The following is a 27245-nucleotide window of genomic DNA, read 5'->3' on the forward strand; positions in this document are numbered from 1 at the left end:
GTATGGTTGGTCTGTGGAACTCCTTGCCACAGGATGTGGTGCTGGCATCTAGCCTAGACACCTTTAAAAGGGGATTGGACAAGTTTCTGGAGGAAAAATCCATTATGGGGTATAAGCCATGATGTGTATGCGCAACCTCCTGATTTTAGAAATGGGTTATGTCAGAATGCCAGATGCAAGGGAGGGCACCAGGATGAGGTCTCTTGTTATCTGGTGTGCTCCCTGGGGCATTTGGTGGGCCGCTGTGAGAGCCAGGAAGCTGGACTAGATGGGCCTATGGCCTGATCCAGTGGGGCTCTTCTTATGTTCTTAACTACAATTCCCAGGAGGCCTTGCAGGTCTCTTGCTGTCTTGTGTGCTCCCTGGGGCATTTGGTGGGCCGCTGTGAGATACAGGAAGCTGGACTAGGTGGGCCTATGGCCTGATCCAGTGGGGCTGCTCTTATGTTCTTAGGGTCAATAAAGGATTGTGAGGCCCCAGTTGGCAGTGCAATGAGCCTTGTTAATTGTAAAAAAAAAACTGGTGGTGTGCCTGGACAATTTTAGCAACTTTTCAGTGTGCCAGGAGACGAAAAAAGTTTGAAAATCACTGCCCTAGTGGATGGGCTATGCTGGGAATTAGACAGGGGGAGCATATACCTGTTCAGTATCATCACTCATGGTATCTTTCTGGACCGCCAGGGCAGAATGGGCATTGGAAGCGCTCATTTGCAGTAGCTTTGGTCCTTCTTAGAGGGTAGGTTCCAGAAAGTCCTACTGAGAGACTCCTGCTGTATACGATGGCCTTTGGCATATGGTGTCCTGCCGTCTTCCATTCGATGCTGCTTAACATACATGCTTCTACATGCTTCTCTCTCTCTCTCTCTCTCTCTCTCTCTCTCATGCAATTTTTTGTGAGGTTGTTTTGCTGGTTTCCCTTTTATTATTTTTATTACACTCTGTCGTGTTTCAAATACATTGTTGCCAACCACCTTGACTCATGGAGGCAGACAGGATATAATATTCTTTTTTTCAAAAATAGATAAAAATAAGTAAACCTCCTGACAGACTACTTTAGCCGGTGAGCTAAGAAGGATTGAGATGTTGGCTTGCTCTCCTCCTAAAGTGAAGAACCAAAGAAACTGACCTGAGTTCTATTCACTATATATGAGTGAATACTAGTATATAGTATTCATTATATGCACTAGTACACTAGCCCTCATTGTACTAGTATATAGTATAGAATAGCATATAGAATAGAATAGAATAGTATATAGTATAGTATAGAATACTAGTATATAGTATTCACTATATACACTAGTACACTAGCCCTCATTGCTGAGACCAAATATTGCTCTTGCCTTCCTTAGTTCTGTCTTGTTCTCCAGTAAATATGGCACATTTCAAATTCTCTTGCCATAGTTGGGGGAGACAACGACAATACAAGCATAGACCAGGATGGAGAATGGAACTGCCGTTCCAGTTTGGGCTTTCTGCAGTTGAAAGGAGAACATCAAGATGTTTGTTTCACAACAACATTAACTTTCTTTTTGGGGAGGGGGATCCCAGACTCCTTGGAAAGTGACTAGAAGCAAGAATGTAAAGTGTTAGCCTAAGCGATTTGTTGCTTGTTGTTTTTGTTTATCCACCTCTTTTCTGACTCCTTGAATAAAACTCTCTCTCTCTCACTCTGTCTCTCTCTCTCTGAAAGAAAGGCCTGCTGTTACTGAAACAAGTCCGCACTGTCGAGCTTCTGAGTCCCCCTCTTTGTCTGGCCGCTTGTGCGTTAGGTGGGTTTGCAGGCCAGATGCACTGAAGTTTGCAACAGACAATCCTGGGACCATCTGTGCATTGTTGGGGAGGGCGAGTGGATGAGTGGGGGGCGTGAAAGAAAGGCTGTTTGTGCGAGTCGTGGGAAACCTCGTGGCTGGGCTTGCCAGCAAGTGCTCTCTGAATTGAACTAATTGAAGATTAGACTGGAGAGCTCACCATAGGATAATCCTTCATCGGAGGCCAGTAATTGGAGCTTATTACAGGGTGGAGTTCCCCAACAGTGCTGGCGAAACTGAGATGCTTTTACTGTTTAATTACAAATTCTCCACCAAACTGGGGTGGGTGGGTTCTGGGCATGTGTTAAGAGTCTGGAGTAAGAAAAGAAGTCCAGCAAGAGGGGAGAAGTGGGAGGGAAATCCTGCAATTTCAAGAAACCAGACTCGCCTTTTTTGTTTTTTTTTTTAAACAAATGAAGGCCCCTTTTGTTGCTAGAACCAACATTTTAGCATGCATAATGAACCTTTGCATTGCAATTAACCCATAAACCCATCCAAAGGAATTTCATTTCAAAAAGCCAGCATTGTCTTAAAATAGAAAGTGTTGTTCACATGGCCAGTACAGGTGTGGAGATTTTAAAAGGCCTGCAAATCTGCTGTTACTTTCCTCAGTACAATTTCTCTTCATGCGTTTTTAGATTCATGCCACAGATGATGATCTGACTTACAGAATCTGTATTCACCCTGGTGGCTCTTTGAATTTAGAAAGGAAGAGGTCCTTGGTCTGAATTACATTCAACTGACCTGAAAGCATCCCTCATCTTTGACAGAATCAAACTCCTTTGCATCACAAAGTTTAGTCACAGTTATAGAACACAGTAATTTTGAGAGGCTTGTCTATATATAACAAATAGGAATTTAAAATACAGGTAGGTTACCCTTTATTGGTCGTCCAAAATCCAGACATTTTTATCCAAGAATTTAAAAAAAAACACACAACTTTTTGCCGTGTGAACACTAGAAGGTCATGTGCTCATTCCCACATACAGGGCAGGTACAGGCTGTAAGTTCTGTTCTCTGCTCTGTGGTGTGTACCTGTATGGACATTGTTGAAAAATGGCAGAGGCCAGCAGGTGGGTCACAGTGAAAAGAGCAAAAGGGAGCATTTCTCATTATATTTATGCAATTATTCCAAAATCCAGACAAATCTGAAATCCAGATATATTCCCATTCCAAGCAGTCTGGATAAGGAATACTCAACCTGTATCTAAAAGAAATTTTCAGACATTAGTGGAATAATGTAATGGAGCAGAATGAACATAAGAACGTAAGGAGAGTCCGGCTAGATTAGGTCAAAGGCCCATCTAGTCCAGCTTCCTGTATCTCACAGTGGCCCATTAGATGCCTCAGGGAGCATGACAAGACAACAGGTACTTGCATCCTGTTGCCACTCACTTGATCTGGCATTCTAAGGCAGTCTACCAGGAGATTGCATATACCCATCATTGCTTGTAACCAATTGTCCTGCCAAATCGTCAAATCCTGCTGACTACGCCAATTTGTCCCATCCAAATATCTCAACTCCCTTCTAATGCCTGCTTTTTGGCTAATTAACACCCTCTTTATCTCTAGAACAACCGCTGTGGTGTGCAAAGGAATGAACACAGAGCTCCTTATCTATAGCAACTGCCCAAATTTATTGCTATGAACACAGACACTCCCTGCAAGTCCTCTTGTCCAGAGGCTTTCCCTCCCCAGAACACCTCTTAACTCAGTGGGTAAAGGTCTGAAGCCTCCAATTCAAGTCCAATCCGGTCTCCAAAGCACAGTCCAGTCTTCCCAGTCTTCTGTGTCCTCCAGCAGAGTCCTGGCAGTCCCCTTCTCCTGTAGGTCTGGGTCAGGTAGCCCTCTTGGTCTGGTTCCCTCCGGGTCAGGTAGCGTCTCCCTCTGGGTCAGGGTCTGGGTTTCCCTCTGGGTCAGTGCCTGGCTTCTGGCCCCTTTGGTCCTTCTGAAGCTGCCTTTTATCCTTTGTGTCCCATTAAGTGCAAATGCAGCTCAGCTGTGAGCTACCTCGTTAGCTCATTCAAAGTCTCATCAAGGTAAAATGAAGCTCAGGTGTCCAACCAGGTCTCCATTGGCCTTGATTGATTCCAGCTGTGGAGCCAGCCCTGCCTTTCCCCGAGCTGTCAAACAGCTGTCAAAACATGGAATCGCTGTCAACACCACATCATCCACCTGATGATCTTCTGATCTTCCATTACACCAGTGATGGACTTTTCCTCCATAAATCTCTCCAACCCCCTTTTAAAGGCATTTAGAACAGATACCATCACCATATCCAGTGGCATAGCTAGGCCATTTGACACTCAGGGCCCATAAATTTTTGTCACCCCACGCAACATAATTAATTAATTTTTTTAAGTGATGTCATGGTCCGAAGTGACATCATCAAGCAAATTAAAATAAATAATTATAAATAAATTAGAGAAAAATAAATAATGAAATAAGGGGAAACCAGCCCTGATCCACCAAGTGAATTTCCTCTGTAGCCTGCCTACAATAATACCCCCCCATAAAAAAATCAGTGAGATTTTCATCCCTATCCAATGCTCAGTTCAATTTAACTTCTTATATTTCAAGCATATCACTACCAGGGCCCACCTGGCTTTACAAGTCTAAAATTCACCTTACCCTCTCTTATTCTTTTTCGGGGGGGGGGGGCAGCCTTCTGGAGCATTTATTGAGCTCCAGTTCGATCAGGTAGGCGCCCGTCCTCTGCTGTTTGGCGGTCTGTTCGGCATGGCAAGCAGGGGCAGGAATGGGGGCGGGGAGGAGGCATTCCAGGGAGGGGGGAGGCGGAGAAAGGTGGGTGGGAGGCGTGCTGGGGGAGGGAGGGAGGGAGGCGGGTTTGGTGGAACTCCGCTCCACTGGATCCAAGGCATTCGTGTGGGGCTCGGCCCCCTACATGAATGCCTTTACCTTACCACTGACCTTTTGGTCGGCAGGAAAGTGAGTAGCCCCATTGCAGGGCTGCTTCCCTTACCTGGGCAGGCGCTGCCCATGGCAGGCTGAGACACACAGGATGCAGCGGGAGCTGTTCTTGGCACTGCGGCAGTCATGTGCCCCAGCAGCTCAGAATTGGGCTGTCACTTGGTTTCGTTTTCCATGGGGCTCAATACATCTGCCAGTTTGGGGGGAGGGACTTCCTTCTCAGGTGTTTTGGGGGGGCTGCGTTCACCAGATCAGAAACGTTCTGGTGTTATTGAATTCCTCTCAGCCTGCCCTTTCCAATAGACTAAGGCAAGTTTGCCTATTGCCGATATGGCTCAGTTTCGCTTTCCATAGGGCTCCATGCATTTTTGGTTTTCTGGTTTTTGAGCCATAACTTTTGATAGAGTGGAGACAATTCACTCTAGTTTTCTTCATTGCATTCTGCTGTAAATTCCACATCTGACACATATAGCATGATGGTATTGTTCCTAACCACTGCAATTTAAGCGATTTTGGTTACTTGTGGTGTCACCCCCACCCCCAAGGCTGGTACCTAGGGCAGACCGCACCCCCTCTGCCCCTCGCTAGCTACACCACTGGCAAGGGGTTCTACAGATACATGGCATGCTGGGTTAAGAAAGATTTTCTTTTCTCTGTTCTAACTGGGATATGCTGAGCCATATTCAAGGCTAAGCCGTATCTGAAGTGGCACATAAAATCCCGACCATTGCTGTTGCTTCTTAGTGAATGCCTTCGTTTTGCCCTCACTGCCTGGAATGGCTCCAAAGGGGAGGGGCTGCTTGCACGCTGTGCTGAGGCTCCCTGCAAAACTTAGTGCTTTGCACCCCCTCGAGCTATGCCACCGGCTAAAAGGGATGTGAAGTGGAGTCCAATCTTATTCTCACTCACCACCCCTCAACTTCATCCAGTGCTGATTCCCACCTCTATCCACATCCTTTGTTCACTCATTTTCTACAGAGCTTCCATGTGGTGTCAGACCACTGCAGTCCAGGGATTTCTGTTTGGTCCCATATTTTATCGCATAAGATTTTTGGCCTTTTTGTTGAGATTTTGTAATTATGCTGCACAAGCTTTGGACGCTCAATGCTATTAAAGTGCTATTAAAATGATTCAGGGCTCCTGCCTTCTGTCATTTTGAGACAGATCATGTGTGAAGATTTGGCTTATTTTATTGCTTCCTGTTGTTCCTGGCTGGAAGGCTAGTGATGAGTTGTCTCTAATTGCCCCCTGGATCGCCTCTCCTAAGTCCTCAGGATCTGCTCCTCCTTTGCACTAGGGGTTCCTTCTCATTTTTTACAGCAAAGTAGCACTACTTCACTGTGAAAAAAGAACGAAAAAACAATAATGAGAAGAAATCAGTGATTAAAGACTTCCTATTATGGGAACATAAAGTCACATTGGGGTAATTACAGAAAGTTATTCCAGGGAAAATTAAGGGGCCATTCATCACTGAACTCCCAATTGAGTTCAACAGGAAGCAATACTGGAACTGCAATCAATACACTTTTAATTGAAATTGCCAAGGAACTTCTGCTAAATAGTACTTACTTGTGAGTAAACAGTTGCTAGCATGGGAAGGGCAGCTCCTTATGGGGAAACTGAGGCAGAACAAACATTCTGCTACAGTAGGCCCTTTTGGAATATAGTGGGCCCTCCTTATCCATGGGTTCAACACAGATACCAACCCCACAGCTGCAGGGCCTCAAGGACCTCCCAGATACAACTGGAAGTGTCTTCTGGTCATGTCCAGGGGTGTTCTCAGGTGCAGGGAAGCCACGTGTGATCTTCCCAGGCTTCAGAAGGCCTTCCGGATGTATTTAGAAGGCACTTCCAGTTTAATATGGTTTATTAATATTAATATGGTTTAGTATGGTTTAATAAATAGAGGCAAGGATGAAATGTAGAAAATCAGGTACGATTAATGGCAAAGCATTAACCTCTGCCCTGCTGGAGCCAAATGTGCCCAACTCAGTCTAAATGCCCCTTTTTATGTGGGTTCGGGGGAATAGAGATTTTGCTTATCCTGTTGGTTAAACAAAAGGCAGGAAACCCTGGCTCAGCCCCAGGTACCTGCCTTCAACCAAGGCCAGTTTGACAGACTTGACCAATGGAAATACGTGAGCAAAACTCCAATGGGTGCAAGAAAGGGAGCAGGAGGTCTGGTCTAGAGGGTAGAGCCTCCATTAGCCTGAAGATAACATCAGAAGGTCGCCAATTCGAGGCCTCCGGCAGCTCAGTAAATGGCAAGACCTTGAAGCAGCTGACAAGCTGAGCTGAGTTATTCCACCTGCTCTTTGGCGTGAGCGAAGAAGCGTCTTGGCTGCCCTCCATGTGTGAGATGAAGGAGCTGCTTGTCAGCCTGCGTGGGAGAACTGGAGGCCAGAAGTGAGACCAAACCAGGAAGAACCATTCTGAAATGCTGTTGGTTCTTGAAAGAGAGAACCTCCATGATTATAAAAATCCCCTCGAGGGATTTAGGAACAGCCTGCCTATGTAAACTGCCTTGAATAAAGTCAGAGGACTAATCCGATGACCAGAAAAGGTGGTATATAAATACCCAGTTATTATTATTATTAAACCAAAACTTCACATATACGTAATCTGTTCTGTCTGCGAGAGAGGTCTTGGGATACTGGTGAACAGCTCAATGAACATGTTGACCCAGTGGGCAGCCAATTCCATGCTTGGGATCATTAAAAAAGGAAATGTGAATAAAACAGCCAGTATTATTGTGCCAGTATATAAATCAATGGTAAGGCCACACCTGGAGTATTGCATCCAGTTCTGGTTGCCACATGTCAAAAAGGATCTAGTGGCACTGGAAAAGGTGCAGAAGAGAGTTACCAAAATGATTAGTGGGCTGGGGCCTCCCTTATAAGTAAGGACATTTGAAAATTGCGCTTTTAAAAAATGTGTTAAATTAAAATTCAAAATGTGGTGTTTTGTGTTTTTATTCAAATATAAATTACATTTTAATTTTTTAAAAATACCGTATTATTATTATTATTATTATTATTATTATTATTATTATTATTATTATTATTATTATCAACAGTATTTATATACTGCTTTTCAACATAATGTTCACAAAGCGGTTTACAGAGAAAATCAAACAAACAACTAATGGCTCCCTGTCCCAAAAGGGCTCACAATCTAAAAGGATGCAAAAGAATTTAAATATTATTTTGAATATTATTTGAAAAATACCAAATTATTTTAAATACCACCCCTGACCTTCCCAGCCCTAAGGGGAGCATCTTCAGGGCATCAGTTAGTATACAAATTCAGGTCCTTCAAAACCAATGAACGCAAACAAAGCTGACTTTTTAATGCTAAACACTAACACCAGTAGCATAGCTAGAGGGGGTGCAAAGCACTAAGTTTTACAGGGCACCTCACTGTGCTGTGCAAGCAGCCCCTCCCCCTCCCCTTTGACCACGAAAAGCCAAACAGAGGCATACACTCTGTTTCATTCTAGCTGCCCTGAATTCTATCCAGAATCGCAGTGTGGATTCCGAGCCAACAGGTCCACCACTGATACGGTATTCTCCCTTAGACAACTGCAGGAGAAATGCAGGGAACAATGACAGCCACTCTTTATAGCCTTCATAGATCTCACGAAGGCTTTCGACCTGGTAAGCAGAGACGGCCTCTTCAAGATTCTCCCCAAGATCGGATGTCCACCCAGGCTCCTCAGCATAATTAGATCTTTCCACAAGGACATGAAGGGCACTGTTGTCTTCGATGGCTCCACATCAGACCCCTTTGACATCCAAAGCGGAGTGAAGCAGGGCTGTGTTCTTGCACCAACCTTGTTTGGGATTTTCTTCGCTGTCCTGCTGAAGCAGGCCTTTGGAACTGCAACAGAAGGCATCTATCTCCGGACCAGATCACATGGAAAGCTCTTCAACCTCTCCAGACTGAGAGCAAAGTCCAGCTGAAATGTCTGCGTGACTTCCTCTTTGCTGAGGATGCAGCTGTCACTACCCACTCTGCCAAAGATCTCCAGCAGCTCATGGATCGTTTTAGCAAGGCCTGCCAATATTTTGGACTGAAAATCAGCCTGAAGAAAACACAGGTCATGGTTCAGGATGTGGACTCACCTCCCTGCATTACAATCTCTGCGCATGAACTGGAGGTTGTCCATGACTTTGTGCACCTTGGCTCAACGATCTCCGACACTCTTTCTCTTGATACTGAGCTAAACAAACACATCGGTAAAGCAGCTACCACGTTTTCCAGACTCACAAAGAGAGTCTGGTCCAACAAGAAGCTGACAGAACATATCAAGATCTAGGTCTACAGAGCTTGCATCCTGAGTACACTACTGTACTGCAGTGAGTCATGGACTCTTTGCTCACAACAGGAGAGGAAACTGAACGCTTTCCACATGCGCTGCCTCCGGCGCATTCTCGGCATCACCTGGCAGGACAAAGTTCCTAACAACACAGTCCTGGAACGTGCTGGAATCCCTAGCATGTATGCACTGCTGAAACAGAGACGCCTGCGTTGGCTCGGTCATGTCGTGAGAATGGATGATGGCCAGATCCCAAAGGATCTCCTCTATGGAGAACTCGTGCAAGGAAAGCGCCCTACAGGTAGACCACAGCTGCGATACAAGGACATCTGCAAGAGGGATCTGAAGGCCTTAGGAGTGGACCTCAACAGGTGGGAAACCCTGGCCTCTGAGCGGCCCGCTTGGAGGCAGGCTGTGCAGCATGGCCTTTCCCAGTTTGAAGAGACACTTGACCAACAGTCTGAGGCAAAGAGGCAAAGAAGGAAGGCCCATAGCCAGGGAGACAGACCAGGGACAGACTGCACTTGCTCCCAGTGTGGAAGGGATTGTCACTCCCGAATTGGCCTTTTCAGCCACACTAGACGCTGTGCCAGAACCACCATCCAGAGCACGATACCATAGTCTTCTGAGACTGGAGGTTGCCAACAACACTAATTTTAATTAAAATCACTCTATTTAGCATTGCTTAAAAAAATTGTGTTATATTGCTTTATTTAGCAAATAACAAAAACAAAAATTTCTACTTATGAGAAAAGGCTACAACATTTGGAGCTCTTCAGTCTGTAAAGAGGGTGCCTCAAGTGGGGACATGGTGGAGACGCTTAAAATTATGCACGGGATGAATTCTAGGGCTGGAGGAATGTTCTTTTCTTCTCACATAGCACCAGAATCAGGGGGCATCTGCTAAAACTGACCAGCAGACAAAAGGAAATATTTCTTTTCCCAGCACATAGTTAATTTGTGGAACTTCTTGCAACAGGACAGGTGATGGCACACTGAACTCAAATGCCTCTAAAAAGGGCATTGGACAGATTTGTGGCTGAAAGGTACCTTGCAGGTTACAAGTCATGATGACTGTATGCAACACCTGTGTTTTGGAAGTAGCCTATCTCTGAATGCCAGGGGCAAGGGAGTGACAACAGTTGTTTTATTGCCTTGTGTGCCCCCAGAGTCACCTGATGGGCCACTGTGAGATACGGGAAGCTGGACTTGCTGCGCCCTTTGATATTTGGGTATTCGATACCCAGGGTAGGCCACTCAAGGCCAGAGGTAGATTTGGCCTCTACCTTGAGATTCCCTGGTGGAAGCCAGGGCTACTGGCCATTCAGTGGCACATTTGACACCCTGTGTGTATTTGACACCTGGGGCAGACAGCCCCTTCCACCCACCCTTGTATGCCACTGGTGCAAAGACCTCTCTCTGTCCATTTCAGGTGCCTGATACAGTGCTATGGACCATGCCAGGCCACTAGTAATCCCTGTGAAATGTTTATCCAAGAGGTATGGACATTAGAGCCTTTGGGAAAATACATCTCCCGGTGGTTGCTTGTGGCCAAGCATGGTGTATAGCAACATTGTAGGTACCAGAGAGGGAAAATAAAAAGACCTTTCTTTACTCTTCCCATTTGTTGCCACGAACCAAGGGCCCATTTCCACCCAGCTGGGCAACCCCTAAATGCCCTAGCTAGTACTAATGGTGGAGTGGTGTGGGGCAGCCAAGAGAAACCTGGCATGCCTGTCCATAAATGTGGTAGGCAAGGAGAAAGTCCATTTGCTGTTAGAGAGGGTGGGAGAAGGAGGAGCTGCTTGGGCCAGACTTAGCAGCACCTGAAGCAATACCTCTCCTACCTATTCTCCACCCCCTTTTGGCACATAAGCCAAGAATGTGGGATGCAACAGGACAGAGCCAAATGCTGGCCTGCACCCTGGGGCTTGCAGCAACCTGGCAGTGCCAGGCTAGTAATTGAAAAGGGTTGGAGCAGCATCAACCCCTATTGTCTTCTTTATGGTCTTTGTGATGTCACTTCCAGTTTTTAGGAGACTCTTCTGGGTTCAACAGCTCTGTTTCTAGGGCAACTGTGTGTAGTAATGAATTGTATGTGAACCCGGAAGATTCAACTGCTGTGCTCAAAACTCCTGCAGCACACCTACAGACTCTTCATGGCACACCACTGTGCCATAGCACACTGGTTGAAAATTGTCAGGTTAGAGGAGTCAGTGAGTGGGTAGGTGGAGGGAAATGGGTTGAGGCTGGCCTGATGATAGAGGGGTAGAAGAAGCCTCAACATAAAATCCTGGCAGAGAAGAATGTGGTGGTCACAGAATGTGGTTGCCTCATTTCTCATCACAATTGCCTGAGGCTTGTATTTCTGCTCCTGGAAATACTATCCTCTGCACAATCACTAATTCACATTCAACCAATGACAAAAATCAGCTACATTTTTAGAAGACAGTCAGAAGGTCTTCATGCTCACAATAATTTATTGCACAGAAAGAGTTCAGAACTTTATTTCCACTGATTAAGGACATACAGTATATTGATGTTACATTGACCCACCCACCAAACATCAGTCTATAGCCATCATCAGCCTGTTTGTGGAATTATAAATAGGATTGGGATAAGCAAACATTGTTTTGCCCAATTTCAATTCTACTTAAACTTCGTGGGTTTAGGAACTGAAAACAGAACTCAAGCACTTTGAGGTTTGTGCTCTGTTGGAAACTGGGACTTCGCCAGAGCGTATCTGCACATTTAACTTGAAACCCTGAAGCCAAGTACATTTTGGTTTCTCATTCTAAGTAATTTACATTTCTTTACATTTCCCATTCCTTTTTATTCCAGCTGTTTTGCTGGCAGCAAATTTGGGACGAACAAAGCCATTAATCTCCTTTAGAACAGCAATTTTCAAGGGGTGTGCCATGGCACATTGATGTGTCACAAAAGGTCCACCGGTGTGCCATGGAAGTTTGGAGCACAGTGGTTGAAAATTGCTGAAAAGCACGTCTGGGTTCCACAGCTCTGTTTCTAGGGCAACTGTCTGTAGTAATGAATTGTCTGTCCCTCCACCAGCTCTGCAGACAGACAATTTGTTACTACAAACACTTGCCCTAGAACAGTGTTTCTCAAACTGTGGGTCAGGACCCACAAGGTAGGTCGCAAGCCAATTTCAGGTGGGTCCCCATTCATTTCAATATTTTATTTTTAATATATCAGACATGATATATTAAGTGTGTGTGACTGCATTTGGGAAAATGTTACAGACCTGTACTTTTAACAAGCTAATATGTATATTTTTTAAAGCAATTATAGTAAGTGGGACTTACTCCTGGGTAAGTGCAGGTAGCATTGCAGCCTAGGATAGTTAAAAATTTTCCTGCTTGATTATGTCACTTCCGGTCATGACATCACTTTTGGTGGGTCCTGGCAGATTCTAATTCTAAAAACTGGGTCCTGGTCCTAAAAGTGTGAGAACCACTGCCCTAGAAAGTTGTAGAACTTGGTCATGTCTCCTGGAAGTGACGTCACAAGAGGAGAAGACCATAGAGGTCAATGTGCTGTCAGAAGAAAATGGTGTAAATTGCTTTCTTTAGAATTATGTTGTATAATTCTCTGTAATTACCTGTAAGGAAATGAGGCTAGAACAGAGGACAGGCTAGAATAAGGAACAGGGCTAGAAATGCTAGAGAAGGCAACAGTGAGAAAGCTAACAGGAAGGCGCCATTTCTAAACAAAGTGAGATGAGTCATGAGTGTGACAGGGTTTGATACAAACTGCAGTTGTGGGTATCCATGATAGTACTAGGAACTTATCCCCCTGCAGATACAGAGGGGGGATCTTCTGTGTCTCTATTTATTACAACTTGATGACTGTTTTATTTTCCTTGCAAATGAAATTGAGGGCAATGTTTTCACTACACCCTGATTAAAATTTTGGTGGGCTGTTTGGAAGCCAGATAAAATTGCTTTGGAGGTTTGGAGCAGGATATAAATAGAAGAATAAACAATATACTGTATAGCAAAAATTGTAACTGCTTCATACCGTATTTTGGCATTTCATCTGCAATTTAGGCTTGATATATGAACAGTGAGAGTGATACACAACATAGCAAAAGTGCATCCTAGTGCAAAATATGAATGAACTTATATTACCTAAATAAAGCGGAAATGTTCTGGCTAAGAGAAATGGTCTCATGGTGCACTTGGATGCCTGTGACTTAAAGTGACCCTGCACATGTTTATTTGGGGATTTATTTTCCCTCTTCATAATGCTTCCTATCATGCTAAAATACAATGAAAATAATAGCACTACGTTTACTAACTTTGTCAGTCACTGTTCTGTTCCAAACTGTTCCCTTGGTCACTCTAAACTCCTACTGAGATAATGGGATAGCTGAGAGCAGATCTACATATGCAGAATAAAAATAGAGCAGTGGCATAGTTAGAAGGGGTACAAAGTACTAGGTTTTGCAGGGAGCCTCACCACCATAAGGGACCCCTCCCCTTCAGAGCCAGACATATCCCTCTGTTTTGCTCCCACCACCTGGAATGGCTCCAAAGGGGAGGAGTCCATTGCATGCTGCAGTGAGGCTCCCTGCAAAACTTAGTGCTTTGCACTCCCTCTAGCTATGCCACTGGACTCTGCAATAACATTGTTTCCTGCTACAGGCATGGAGTTGGACTAGATGACTCTGTGGCTCCATTCCAACACTATGATTCTATGACATCCTTGCATCTTACTGGTAGTTCTAGTTTTAATTTGTAATCTGAAAGAGATTTATATATTTTTATTTGTTCTCAAGTTGCCATTCCCTGTGGTATAGCTAGCAGAGGGCGAGGGCGGTCTGCCCTGGGTGCTGCCCACAGGAGAGTGACACTGTATTGGAATCATGAAAGATCCTTGAGGAGATCGCGTGATGCTAGTAGTGGCCCCTTGCTCAAGATCAGCCAGGAAACCTAGGGTTAACCCCAGGGCTCTAATTAGCAGTGGGTGTGCTGTACAGCTGCAACCACTAGAGGCCGCCAGTTCATTACAAGGATAAAAGCAGCACCTGAGGCACTGAGAGTTTGTGGAGGAGGGAGAGAAGACTTGCTAGCTTATTGGGCTGACTAACTCACGAACTGGATAATGGACCTGCTAACTAACTAGCAGACTAATGAGCTGGCTAATGCACTAGCTGACTGCCTGGTAAGCTAACTGAACAAAGACTGTTGAGTGGTGGAGAGCTGAGGGTGTGTTGCTGCACTGACAAGAGGTGCTGCTTTGAGGACTGGGAGGAGGGACCTTGCAGACCCACAGGCAAGCTACTCACTAGTTATCTTCCCATTGGGTTCAGCAGTAGGCTTATATGTAGCTAGAGCTAGCTGTGCTTGAGCAAGGGGGACTAATTAGCTTAAAGTGGGCATGGGTTCTCTAGGTAGAGTTTAAAATGGGAATTTGGCAAAACAGACACTAGTGCAGCAACTGTTACCCTGCAGATGCCCAATCTCGTCTGATCTTGGAAGCTAAGCAGGGTCAGGCCTGGTTAGTACTTGGATGGGAGACCGCTTGGGAATACCGGGTGCTGTAGGCTTCTACCATAGTCTTTTGAGACTGAAGGTTGCCAATACAATACAAAAAGGCTTATACCATAGTCTTTCGAGACTGAAGGTTGCCAACCAACACCACTAGAGACCAAAATAACTAAAATTGTGGTTGTTGGGAATAATTCCATCATGTTATATACCACTTGATGTGTAATTTGCAGCAGAATGCAATGAAACAAACCAGAGTGAAATATCTCTAATCTATCAAAAATTATGACCAAAAACCCAGAAAACAAAAATGTTACTGTCTTATGTAACAAAAAGTACAACTTGCTTAGCTCAAAACTGACCAATGAGACTGATTGTTCTAAGAGCCAACGAGAGGTTATTATGAAACAGTATGGAACCAATAGAGTGTTAGCAAAGTGATACTTGGGGGGGAAGGGTGACATCAGGGGTGGATTCAGTGTTTGTGTTTGGGGGGGGGGGCGCATTAGCACTACCTTAACACCAGAGCCCAGATCAACCAGGCCAGTAGACCTGGGCTTCTGGTTGAACTTCATCCTCTGTGACCAAGGTTTGCTGGGGTGGGGGCGGGGGGGGCGGGGTAGACCTGGGTTCCCATCTGGACATGGAGCACAGATCTACTGACCTGGTGGAGCTGGGCTCCCATTCTAACTGCCCTCTGGAGCTGCCTCTTCTAAGTTGGTAGATATGGGCCCCCATCTGGATTTGGAGCCCAGATCTACCTGCCAGATCTATTCTGACTGGCGCCCAATTTCACTCATCCTGTTTGGAGTCCTTACCCTCCGACAAATTAATTTTCTCATATTAAAATTCTTGGTGGGCCACTGTGAGATACAGGAAGCTGGACTAGGTGGTCCTTTGGCAGGAGCCAGCAGGGCTCTACTTACGTTCTTATATGGTGACAATATTTATGGGCCCAGGGTATCAAATGACCCAACTATGCCATTCTTGGTTTATTTTTTGCCTCTTGTTGCTTCCTCTAGCAACGGAAAACATCTTCATGATATTTTAAAAATAAATTAGAACATGGCTTTGTGCAAAAGTTCTTGGGTTACACAGAAGCATTTTGAGACAAATTAACAGCCCAATCCTATCCGACAGGCCTGCCCTGTATCCAGTATTGCAATTTCGCAGGCAGGAGGCCTCCTCAAGATAAAGGAACATTTGTTCTCTTACTCCCTGTAGCATCCCAGCCTGCTCAAGGGGGATAAACAAAAGAGGTGCAAAAGAGAGCGACTAAGATGATTACGGGGCTGGGGCACCTTCCTTATGAGGAAAGGCTACGGCGTTTGGGCCTCTTCAGCCTAGAAAAGAGGCGCTTGAGGGGGGACATGATTGAGACATACAAAATTATGCAGGGGATGGACAGAGCGGATAGGGAGATGCTCTTTACACTCTCACATAACACCAGAACCAGGGGACATCCACTAAAATTGAGTGTTGGGAGAGTTAGAACAGACAAAAGAAAATATTTCTTTACTCAGCGTGTGGTTGGTCTGTGGAACTCCTTGCCACAGGATGTGGTGATGGTGTCTAGCCTGGACGCCTTTAAAAGGGGATTGGACAAGTTTCTGGAGGAAAAATCCATTACGGGGTACAAGCCATGATGTGTATGCGCAACCTCCTGATTTTAGAAATGGGTTTTGTCAGAATGCCAGATGCAAGGGAGGGCACCAGGATGAGGTCTCTTGTTATCTGGTGTGCTCCCTGGGGCATTTGGTGGGCCGCTGTGAGATACAGGAAGCTGGACTAGATGGGCCTATGGCCTGATCCAGTGGGGCTGTTCTTATGTTCTTATGATACTAGGATCTGCATCAAGAATTTAGTTTGTGTAGAACTGAGCAGCTCCCTGTAACCCTGGTAGGCCTAGTATAGGGGTCAGAATGTGGCAGAGGCCTGTTCCACCACCTTGCCCCCCTCTCTGGCCCGATCAGCCCTCCTTGCCCAGAAACACACCATGCCAACATCTCTGCACCACCACCACCCGCCACCCTCCCCAAGTCCCTCCACCACTTGGTGCAAACCTTACCTTAGCAAGCAGCTGTCGGGTGGGATGCAGCGCATGTGGGACAGTACAGGCCTTCCCATTGGCAGCACTTACTCGCTGGGTACCAAAAAGTGCTTTTACAATACCCAGTGCCAGTGTTCACAGTCCATAGGATTGGGCTGTAAGTATCGCACAGAGCACACACAAACTAAATATTTGACTCTTGGTCTCTTCAATAGGCCTGTGTAACTTGTGACCCACCAAGCCAAACACAGCCATGTCTTAGGGAATGGTCTGAACTTGGCAACAACCTTGATCCAAAACAGCCAAAGCACGATGATATTGAGTATTTTAGTGGACTGCTATCCTTAGTTGATGGGCTGCACTTAGCTAAATGAGTCACAGGTGGTTCAGACCTGTCATATCTTGTTCAGGTCTCATGCAAAATTGCAATTAGAAGAAAAGGAAACTGTAGAAGGCTTTTTATTTTCACTGCTGAAATTAATTTATTAAATATGATATTGAATGTATTTAAAATGTTCAGCCATATAACGTATGGTTCAGCCCTACAAGCAAAACCAGAAGTTTTGTTAAAATCACAGACTTTGTGGAAAGAAAGCATACTTGAGAAACTGTCATCTGTGACCCCACCCTAATGAATGTGATTGGTAGCAAGATTACAGCAGACAAATATAAGTTCTGGGTTCTTCCCCATGACACCTGGTTGGTCAGTATTGGAAACAGAGTTTGGGGCCAGATTAGCAATTTTCAGCTGGTGTGCTGCAAAAGGTCCACAGGTGTGCCATAGGAATTTGGAGCACAGCTGTTGGAAATTGCTGAAAAAAGCTCTTCTGGGTTCTGTGGCTCTGTTTCTAGGGCAATTGTCAGTAGTAATTAATTGTCTGTCTCGGCAAAGGAAGAGGGACATACAATTCGTTACTACAGACGGTTGCCCTAGAAACAGAGCCACAGAACCTGAAGTTGCAGAAGCTGGAAGTGACATCACAAGAGGTGAAGACCATAGAGAAGACCATGGAAGTGTAGGGAGAGTTAGGACAGGGAGAAGAGAATATTTCTTTACCCAGCATGTAATTAGTTTGTGGAACTCTTTGCCACAAGAAGTAGTGATGGCATCTTGCCTTGATGCCTTTAAGAGGGGATTGGACAAATTTCTGGTAGAAAGGTTCATTGCGGGTTACAAATCATAGTAGGTATGTGCAAGTTCTTGGTTTTAGAGGCAGGCTGCGTCTGATTGCCAGATGCAGGGGAGGGCACCAGGATCCAGGTTGTGTGTCTTATGTGCTCCCTGGGGCAATTGGTGGGCTACTGTGAGATGCAGGAAGCTGGACTAGATGGGCCTTTGGCCTGATCCAGCAGAGCTCTTATGTTCTTATGAAGTCAGCATGCTGTGACAAGAAATCATTGAAAATTGCAAGATGAACCCATCTTGCCCTTATCCAGCAAGGCTCTTCCTATGTTCTTAAAGCTACAGCAGTGCCTGCATTCAGTTCTGTCCCACTGCCAGGTACTATCCCTAGTTGCCAGTATAAACGGTTAGCCCATAAAGGGAAGCAAACCAGTATATTTCTCTCTCTAGGTAAACTGAAAAGTTAGCTAGAAAAACACTGTTTCTTCCAGGTCCACACTGTGCTTAGTGAGAAATATGGGGAGAGTTCTTGCATTCAGAAGTTTTCCTCTAAAAGCTCCTTTGTGCGCGTTTCAAAAGAAACAAATGAAAGAACATATGGATTTCTTTAAAACTTCTCATTGAAATAGTTTAACTCCAGTGTGCTTGGTGGTTCACAAGCTGTTTTAACATATGAAAAGTTCGTTTCAGGACAAGTTTTCCTGCTTTAAAAAAAAAATGTCTTCCTGTGTAAATCATGTTTGGAGGAGGGGGTGAAATTGGGCTCTGAGCTGTTGCATTTTGGCCTTCTGCCTCTTGCCTGTTTTATTGTCTATTTTGGCTGCACTCTAAGTTCCAGCTGGAACTATCTGCCAAAAAGGGGGGGGGGCAGAATGTTAGGTCCTTTAAGGATACTGAAAAATAAAGCCAGTTTTTAAATCTGCCACGTCCTGTAAGCAAATAAAACCGAATCTCTATGGAGCTCAGACGTTCTTTCCTGTTCTCTTTTTCTGATTCCATGGAAGGATGGAACCATTTTTCTTTGCATTGAAGAAAAAGGGTTTGAGTTTCTTGCAACTCTCGAAGAGAGATCTTCCCCCCAAGGATTTTGTTTGCTTAGCTTGCTGTGTGCACACTTTTTTTTTTTTTTTTTTTTTTTGCAAATTTAGTCAAGTTAAGGTGCAGATTTACAACACCCAGTGGGAAAAAATTAGTGGCCAGTTTGGGTTTTTGCATAAAGACAAACCATGTATAATCTATATATCACTCTTACACATGCTGGGGGCTGCATGTGGCTTTGCTGAAAGGGCACTGCGTTACGGGACATTAACCTATAAATGCTTCAAGTTCTTAAAAGAATTACGAGCCCAAATCCAGCCAAAGCTTAAGCACTTTAAGGGCCCACTGTTTCAATGGGGGACTGAAACATGCAGTAAAAATCTCTTCCCGTTAAAATCACTGGAACCTAAAAAGGATTTTTCTTTGTCTGGATTATTCCCTTCTTTCTTTATATTACTACAACCCCTAACCCCCTTGAGAGAAGAGTGTTGGGCCCTAGGGGGAACATGGCCAATGGACCCCTCCTTTCCCCGATCCTGCAGTTTTCTAAGAAAGGCAATTCTCTTGTCTAAACGCAAGGATCTCAAGGGTGTCTTTTATTAATTTTAGCACTGTCTGAGTATCTCAGGGCAGCTAGAAACGGAAGCATCCTACTTCTTGCTCATTTGAGATACAAGCCTAACCTTCTGAAGAACCATTTCTTCTTCAGTGTTTGTCCCATATGGTGACAGGGTCTGCTATTCTGGATCAGAGTCACCATTTCTCTCAGTTCCAGGCTTGGTCTGGGTGTAGGTGGGTGATTTTCATGTCACCATGCAACATGTCAAGCCTGTGCTGCTTTGGTCAGCACTTTGGTTGCTTGCCGTTGACCTCCAATTGAAGGCCCTTCTGCAACAGCGTATCTTCATCAGTGAACAGAACATGGCTGTACACAGAGCATCAGCGCACAGAACATGGCTGAGAAGCCGAGCTTCTCTCATCTTGTCAGCAATTGGAGCAATGCCGTATCGCTGCCGGATGTCATCGTTGTGAATGTGGTCAAAGAGAATAATACCACCAATCAATCAAGCCACTAACAGTGGTTCTCAAACTGTGGGTCACCTGACCTGATTGTGGTGGCTGCTACCCAATGCTCCCCCCAAAAGTCTTACTTGGAGTCCCCAGAGGATGCTTCTGGGTTGTGCCAGCCTGCAACCCACTCCTTTTGTAGGAAAATGCATAGAATATTAGGCTTTTAGTGAACATGGCAACAGTGCAGGCACACCTGCGTTGGCATTCTGACACATCGGAAAGCCCCTGCCCTGTTCTTGTTAAGTAGAAGCTGCAGCCTTGGATAACATGCTGAATCTGAAGCCCAGTAGCCTGTCAACAAGAGGATGTTATGAAGAAGCGCTTCTTATCAATATCAATGGAATTTGTGGTTAGCTAAAAGCCGGCTAGTGACCGCCGGTTCCCAAACAGTATAACCTTCAGTAACTCTCTTTGTATTGCAAGGGATTGCGACACATGCTTAAGAATAAATAGAGCTTGGTAGAGGCAGAGCAACTGACTTTCTCAGATCTGCTCCAGCCTCAGCCTCTCTGCATCCCTCTGAAATCTGTCTCCTGGCTCATTCATGGCTCTGCGCCTCGCTGTTCCTGTTTAGGTCTAAACTTTCTCAGTGCCTCTGCACTCCCACCAAACAACAAGGCCCCAGAAGCCTTGGTTGTTTCCCAAAGCAGCATCTTGCACTGCTACACCTTTGGCCTCCATGGGCCTCAGAATGCCTCCTGGACATGACAGGAAGTCATGGAAGCACACTGAAAGTCAACAGAAAGTCACTTTGGTGAATTGAAAGTAGTTTCTGGTTGCATCCGGGAGGCACTCTGAGGCCCACAGGCGCCAGTGGAGCATTGCATTGCAACCCACCACGGAGCATGAGGTTTGGGAATCGCTCCTCTACCGCAGTAAGACCTACAAAATGGCAAAAATAATAGATCCAACTGGGAAAAATCAGAGCTCCGTTTAACGTGTAATGTTTTAAAATGGGATGACCTCCAAGTCCTGCTGTTGGTCTGTTTCTTTAAATCTCCCCTCCCAGCCGCTGCCTGATCTGCATCCTGAGTCTTGCCCTGACTGAAGGGGTTTGTCCTCCAGTGAAGGCAAAGAATTTTCCCACATGCTTATTCCACAATTGTATGTCTTATGTTGTAAGAATGAAATGCATGTGCTTAATTGCAGATGTCCTTGCTTTTTATGGCTGTTGCAAGCAGAGTAACTTTAAATTTTGCATTATTATTAGGACTGAAGTGCACTGTGAACAAATGGACATCACTACAGCAAACAGTTTGGAGGTGGTCGATTTAAAATGTGTAATCACATCTCCACACCGGTGGCATAGCTGGAGGGGGGCGGAGCACTTAGCCGGGCAGGGAGCCTCAGCAGGGTGGGCAAGGTGCCCCTCTCTTCGGAGCCGTTCCTGGCAGGGGCAGCAAAATGGAGCCGAAGGGAGGGGCCGCTCACCCACTTCCCTGCCAGGCTGAGTGCTCTGCCCCCCTCCACCAAGCTATGCTACAGCAGAGGCAAGGGGACAAATATCCCCTTAGTCCAAGGAGACCTCCAACAGCCAAAACTCCCCTTCTGGATGCAGCAAAAGCTAGGCCAGTGCTGCTGCATCGCTGTGCAGGTTGTGGATAGTATTGGGTCATTAGTTTAACATCAGAAAGGTTACAGGTTGTTTACAAGCAGGAACCCACCTGTGTAGGTTCCTGGAAACCATTTTTCCTCTCTCACTACTTCAGTACATTAAGAATAAAAGAACATCAGAAGAGCCCTGCTGGATCACATCAAAGACTCATCTAGTCCAGCTTCCTGCATCTCACAGTTGCTCACCTGTTGCCTTAGGGAGCACACAAGACCTGCATCCTGGTGCCTCCCTTGCATCTGGCTTTCTGAGGTAGTATACTTCTATCCCCTGGGGGCTGGGGATAAGAATAGGCCCTCAGTTTTACTGTACTTGTCGTAAGAGGCGACTAAACAGCCACCGGGTAGATGGGACTCGTTAGCCTGGGAAGGCAGCTCATCTGAGAGAAGGAAAACTCTGATCCCAAACCTCCACTGCCTTGTGGCTACATCCAGTTATGGAAAAGGCTTCAGGAGTCAACCTCGAGGCAAAATCCGGAGCCGGAGTCCCTGAGGCAGTTCATGGCTGAACACAGCCACGTTCTGGCAACTCCTGCGACACCGCTGGAACCAACCGTATTGGCCTCTGCCTTTCCATTGGACCATTTCAGCGACGTGGAGAGGGGGGATTTGCTGCATGGGTAGCAGCCTATCCTCCATACCTACTTTACCCAGGCTTCGCGCACTGGAGAGGACACTCTGTTCCAGAACCTCCATTCAGAGCTTGACACCATAGTCTTCCGAGACTGAAGGATGCCAACACATACTTCTAAAACCAGGAGGTTGCCCAAACCCCTCCCAGCTTGTAACCTGTAATGGACTTTCCTTCTAGAAATCTGTCCAATCCTCTTTTAAAGGCATCTAGGCCAGATTAAATCACCACATCCTGTGTCAGGGAGTTTCACAGACTAATTACATGCATTAACTCAGCATAGGCAGGGAGATTATCTACTACTACCCTTGTTGTGGAGCTTCACTGTACTTAACAATGTACACTAACTGTTCTACTTCTATACTATCAGACTTTGACAACTTTTTCTCTGTGCACAGGTGCATGTATACTAACTGAAGGTACTATTTCGTGCTCCTACCTCTGACGGAATGAACTGTGGTTCTAGAAAGCTTATGCCAAAATAAATTTGATAATAATCTTTCCGGTGAAATAATAAAATTTGAAATAAGTCTTTAAGGGTGCAATCCTAACCAACTTTCCAGGACCTAGGTAAGGGCAATGCAGCTCCAAGGTAAGGAAACAGACATTCCCTTACCTTGAGGAGGCCTCTGTGACTGCCAGTCAACTGCAGGATGCAGCACATGCCCCATTGTTACAGCTATGTCAGTGCTGGAAAGTTGCTTAGGATTGGGGCCTAAGGTGACACACCCCGCTTTGCTTCTTTTTTCTGAAGTGGCACTTTCCTGTGAACAGTGTATTATTCTTTTGCTCCTGAAGGCTCTGAGTAACAAAGAACAGAGGTGGTAATCAAGATTGCTGAGATTTCTAGCAAATTGATCCTATGTGTTTTATTTGGGAATCACACAGTGTCCTGACTCCCGGTTGCCATGAAAACGGTGAAATGAGCTTTTAAAGTCAAATTTTCAAGCTCTTTTAAAATGCCAGCGTGCAGGTACTAGTTCTATGTAGGAAACATTCAGACTCAAGGAAGTTTTTCTGGATACTGAAATTAAGATGCAAAAACAGACAAGGTTGCCATTGTATTTGAACAAATGACAGCACTTGATGGGGCACGACTGGATGTTGGCATCCAGACATCAATGAAGCTGATAAACTGCTTCTTCTACATTCTTATTGAACTCTGCTTGACATTTACTCTGTGATCCAGTGATTTTACAACAGGTCTGTCATGGCACATCTCTGCAGGATTTTGGGGCTTAGCAGTTGAAAAACGCTTCCAGCTTCTGTGGCTGTTTCTAGGGTGACTGTAGCAACAAATTGTCTGTCCCTCTTCCTCCGCCGGCAGAGCCAAGGGGCAAACAATTTATTACTACAGACAGTTGCCCTAGAAAGAAACAGTCACAGAACCTGGAAGAGTCTCCCGGAAGCCAGAAGAGACATCACAAGAGGCAAAGTGAGAAGAAAAAATATTGAAAAATTGCAGCTCTAATCCATAAAGTAGCCACCTTCTGTCATAGTTACTAGCAATAGCTTTTTGCAGGATAGGTTCAGGGATGGGTGGAAAGGTTGAAATAGAAGCAATTGGTTTCTCTTACTGCAAATGAACTATATTTTTTATGGGAACGGCAAGAGGAAAAGGGTAGAATCAGAGATACCAGGTCAGGTATGAGCTGACAGCCCATCAGAAGCAACCCAGGACCCTTGAGTACCAGCCACAGTGGTAATGTTAAATGCACAATCGGAGGCGAGTGGGGGGGGGGTCCTTGGAGGCCCAGTGTAGGGCTTTTGATCCAACTTGATGCCAGCACTGGGAGCAAGGGTACATTAATGACAAATGTTCAGTTTTCTTAAATGGACAGCTGACCTAAATAGGACTGTGTATTGGTCTTGTAATGAATGAAAAATGGAAACAAATGGGGTTTATTTGCTTCATGTTTTACTAGTAAAGAAAGGAAAGCCAGAGGTACAAATGAGTTCCAAATGTCATCCACTTCGTTCGTTAGGCTTTCATTTTCCACTTTCTGTAGCAGTCCTAATAGGTCAGATGGAGGTGAGAGGAAGGAGGACAAAAGAGGGGGGAAGGAGATTGACATGAAACTGTCCAATCTTCAGTGGAAACATATTTTAAGGAAGTGTCCCATGACATCTACTTAGGAGGTGGAGCTTGAAGGGCTATAAAAGAGAGGGAATGTGACTTCCTTTCTGAAATGCAAATTTGGTTTCTGCAGAGACTGAGCATTTACTGAGTTCTCTATTGGCCAGTACTTTGCAAAAAGCCATTCTGAATCTTGCAGTTCATTTAAATACTTCTAACCCACTCCATGCTGCATTTTGCATTCCTTTTTCTGTTTAATAATAATAATAATAATAATAATAATAATACTAATACTGGTATTTATATACCGCCTTTCTTGGTCGTCAGATTTCTCCTCAGACTTTAATTCAAGGCGGTTTACATAGGCAGGCTATACTAAATCCCAATAGGGATTTTTACAATTGAAGAAGGTTCTGTCTTTCAAGAACCACAACATTTCAGATGGATCTTTAATGATCTGGTATCACATTCTGGCCTCCATTTTCCTCCCACACAGGCTGACAGCGGCCAAAGAGCAGGTGGAATAACTCAGCATAACTCGCCTAGGCTTGTCAGCTGTTTCAAGGTCGCACGGTGCTGGTGGCCTCGAACTGGCGACCTTTGGATGTTATCTTCAGGCAAACAGAGGCTCTACCCTCTAGACCAGACCTCCTGCCCTCCTGACCTCCATAAACCTCCTGTTTATGATGACTCGGTTATTGTTTGTAGTTATATACTAGTCTGGAACGTGTAGAGTTTGGGGAGGCAGGTGAAGCAGAGCCTCCCCACCAGAGTCCTTTGAGAAGCACTGCCATAACAGCCCAATCCTATCCCCACCAGTTGCACTAGTGCAGCTGTGCCAAAAACCCATGTGCTACATCCTATGGGGCAGGCTGATTGAACAGCTTGCAGGAAGTAAGTAAAAACAGGGTTTTTTTGCTGGTAGGCTGCTCAATTACCATTGGATCTTCTCGGACATACACCGCCTATTTTAGTAGCATATGTTAAAGGAGAGGAAATGGGAGGGAAGGTTTACGATTTGGCATGTGCCATTGCTGCTGGATATGCCCTCTCCTGCCTCCTCCCCACCCCTGGTTCCCGCCCCCCTTCATGTCCAGAAACACCCCCATTCCTTACTCTTCCTCCCCTGTCCCTCCCACTCCCCACACCCACTATCAACTCACCTACCATGGTAGATTGTGGCCTTACTGCCGGACCAGTGCAGTCTCTGGTGACCTTGTTGCACTCGGTGGCAGTGTCGGCAAGAATGTCAGGATCCAGGCACTTTTGCATACATCCTGGCACTTTCACCAGTGCAATGTGCATTCCGCTGGCAGAGGCCAGAAGATAGGATTAGTGCCATCAGTAGTAGTCCCACTCTGTAGACTTGGAATGGTAGGGGGGAGACAACGGTGCAGCACCGCCTCTTTGTAGACAGCAGCCCAGGAGCAAACCCTCTGCAAACTGAGGATGCTGTGGTTGCCATTGTTGTCTCCTCTCCTCCAACAGTGTGGCAGAAAATATTCTCCAGTGGTACAAAGGGATGGGAGGAGGAGGTTCAGGAAGGAGGTTTCAGTTTGGGATGGAGGGGAATTCCCCAGGTAGGTGCTCCACCCTTATACCTTTAATTTCCTGGTTACTTCAAATAGAAATTATCAGATGCTTAATTGAAACATATTTATTTATTTATCAGATTTTTATACCGCCCTTCCTCCAAGGAGCTCAGGGTGGTGTACAGGTGTGCCCCCTTATCGGGGAGGGGGTCCCCCCACGAATACATGAATCTGTGGACATAGGGGGACATCCCCCCACCCTCCAGAGGCGAGGGGAGCCTCTGGAGAGTCTTCTGAGCCCGGCAAAGGCCATGCTCGTCTTCCCACAGCCTCTTCCAGGCTCAGAATGACTGAAAACACCAAAAAAAAACACCACTATTTCCAGTTTCTCTGTGAAAACTGAAGCAATGTTTTTAATGCCTTATAAGGCTTTAAAAACTGCACTTCTGGTTTTCATGGAGAAACAGGAAGTATCTTTTTTTTTTTGCTCCTCTCGCCTCTGGAGGGTGGGGGGCCCTCCTGCATCTGCGGATAAGTGACATTGTGGTTCCTTCAGAGTCCAATTCCAAGCACAATTAAGAGTGCTGGTGTTTACCATTAGAGACCCTGAGAGCAGTGAATTGGTTGGCAACCTTCAGTCTTGAAAGACTATGGTATAAACCAGGGGTGTCCAAACATTTTGGCAGGAGGGCCACATCATCTCTCTGACACTGTGTCGGGGGCTGGGAAAAAAATAATTAATTTGCATTTAAAATTTGAATAAATTTATATAAATGAATATATTAGAGATGGAACATACAAATGTATGAAGGTCTTGCAGTAGCTCAAGGCCTATAAAAGGCCTTGCACAAAACAAGGCCAGCCTTACCTTGGCTGCCACTGCTGCATCATAGACGTGAAACAGCAAGTAGTGGAGAGAGCCCTCATCCCACAGCTCAGGTGAGAGATTAAACAGTCATCCTAACGCTGAGAGTAGTTGCATCGGGCCAGCATGGGCTCCAGGAAATCTCTGGAGGGCCAGAGGCTCATTGGAGACTTGGGGCTCCCCACGGGCTGGATTGGGAGCCTCCGAGGGCCACAAGTGGCCCCTGGGCTGGGGTTTGGGCACCCCTGGTATAAGCCTACAGCACCTGGTATTCCCAGGCAGTCTCCCATCCAAGTACTAACCAGGCCTGACCCTGCTTAGTTTCCGAGATCAGACGAGATCGGTCACGTGCAGGGTAACAGTGATTTGTGAAGGGCAAAACATCACTCAGAACAGGGGTGGCCAAACTGAAGTTGATAAGCCACATTCAGCTCTTTGACATATAATGTGCTATTTGCAGATATATGTTGGCTGAGCACATTTTTGCATTACAAATAATATAAAAGATAAATAAGAAAATTTCAAACTTTATCATTATTTTTCAAATATAAACTCAGAGTTAAAACAGAAATTGAATGTACACGGTGAGTAAATTTGTTTAAGAATTTAAGTGCTTCTAAAATATTGCACATCTCAAGCATCTGTATGTGGCTCTTCAGTTAAGCAGGTTTGGCCACCTCT

General features: G+C 45.4%; 2 pseudogenes; one reads left to right on the plus strand and one right to left on the minus strand.

The window, feature by feature from the left end:
* The first annotated feature begins 14505 nt into the window (after positions 1-14505).
* On the plus strand, positions 14506-14625 carry LOC136656458 (5S ribosomal RNA; annotated as a pseudogene).
* A 12192-nt stretch (positions 14626-26817) lies between these two features.
* LOC136656168 (5S ribosomal RNA) lies at positions 26818-26936 on the minus strand (annotated as a pseudogene).
* Positions 26937-27245: the final 309 nt, after the last annotated feature.

The sequence above is a fragment of the Tiliqua scincoides genome, chromosome 6 (genome assembly GCF_035046505.1).
Source record: "Tiliqua scincoides isolate rTilSci1 chromosome 6, rTilSci1.hap2, whole genome shotgun sequence".
In the NCBI taxonomy this organism is placed as follows: Eukaryota; Metazoa; Chordata; class Lepidosauria; order Squamata; family Scincidae; genus Tiliqua; species Tiliqua scincoides.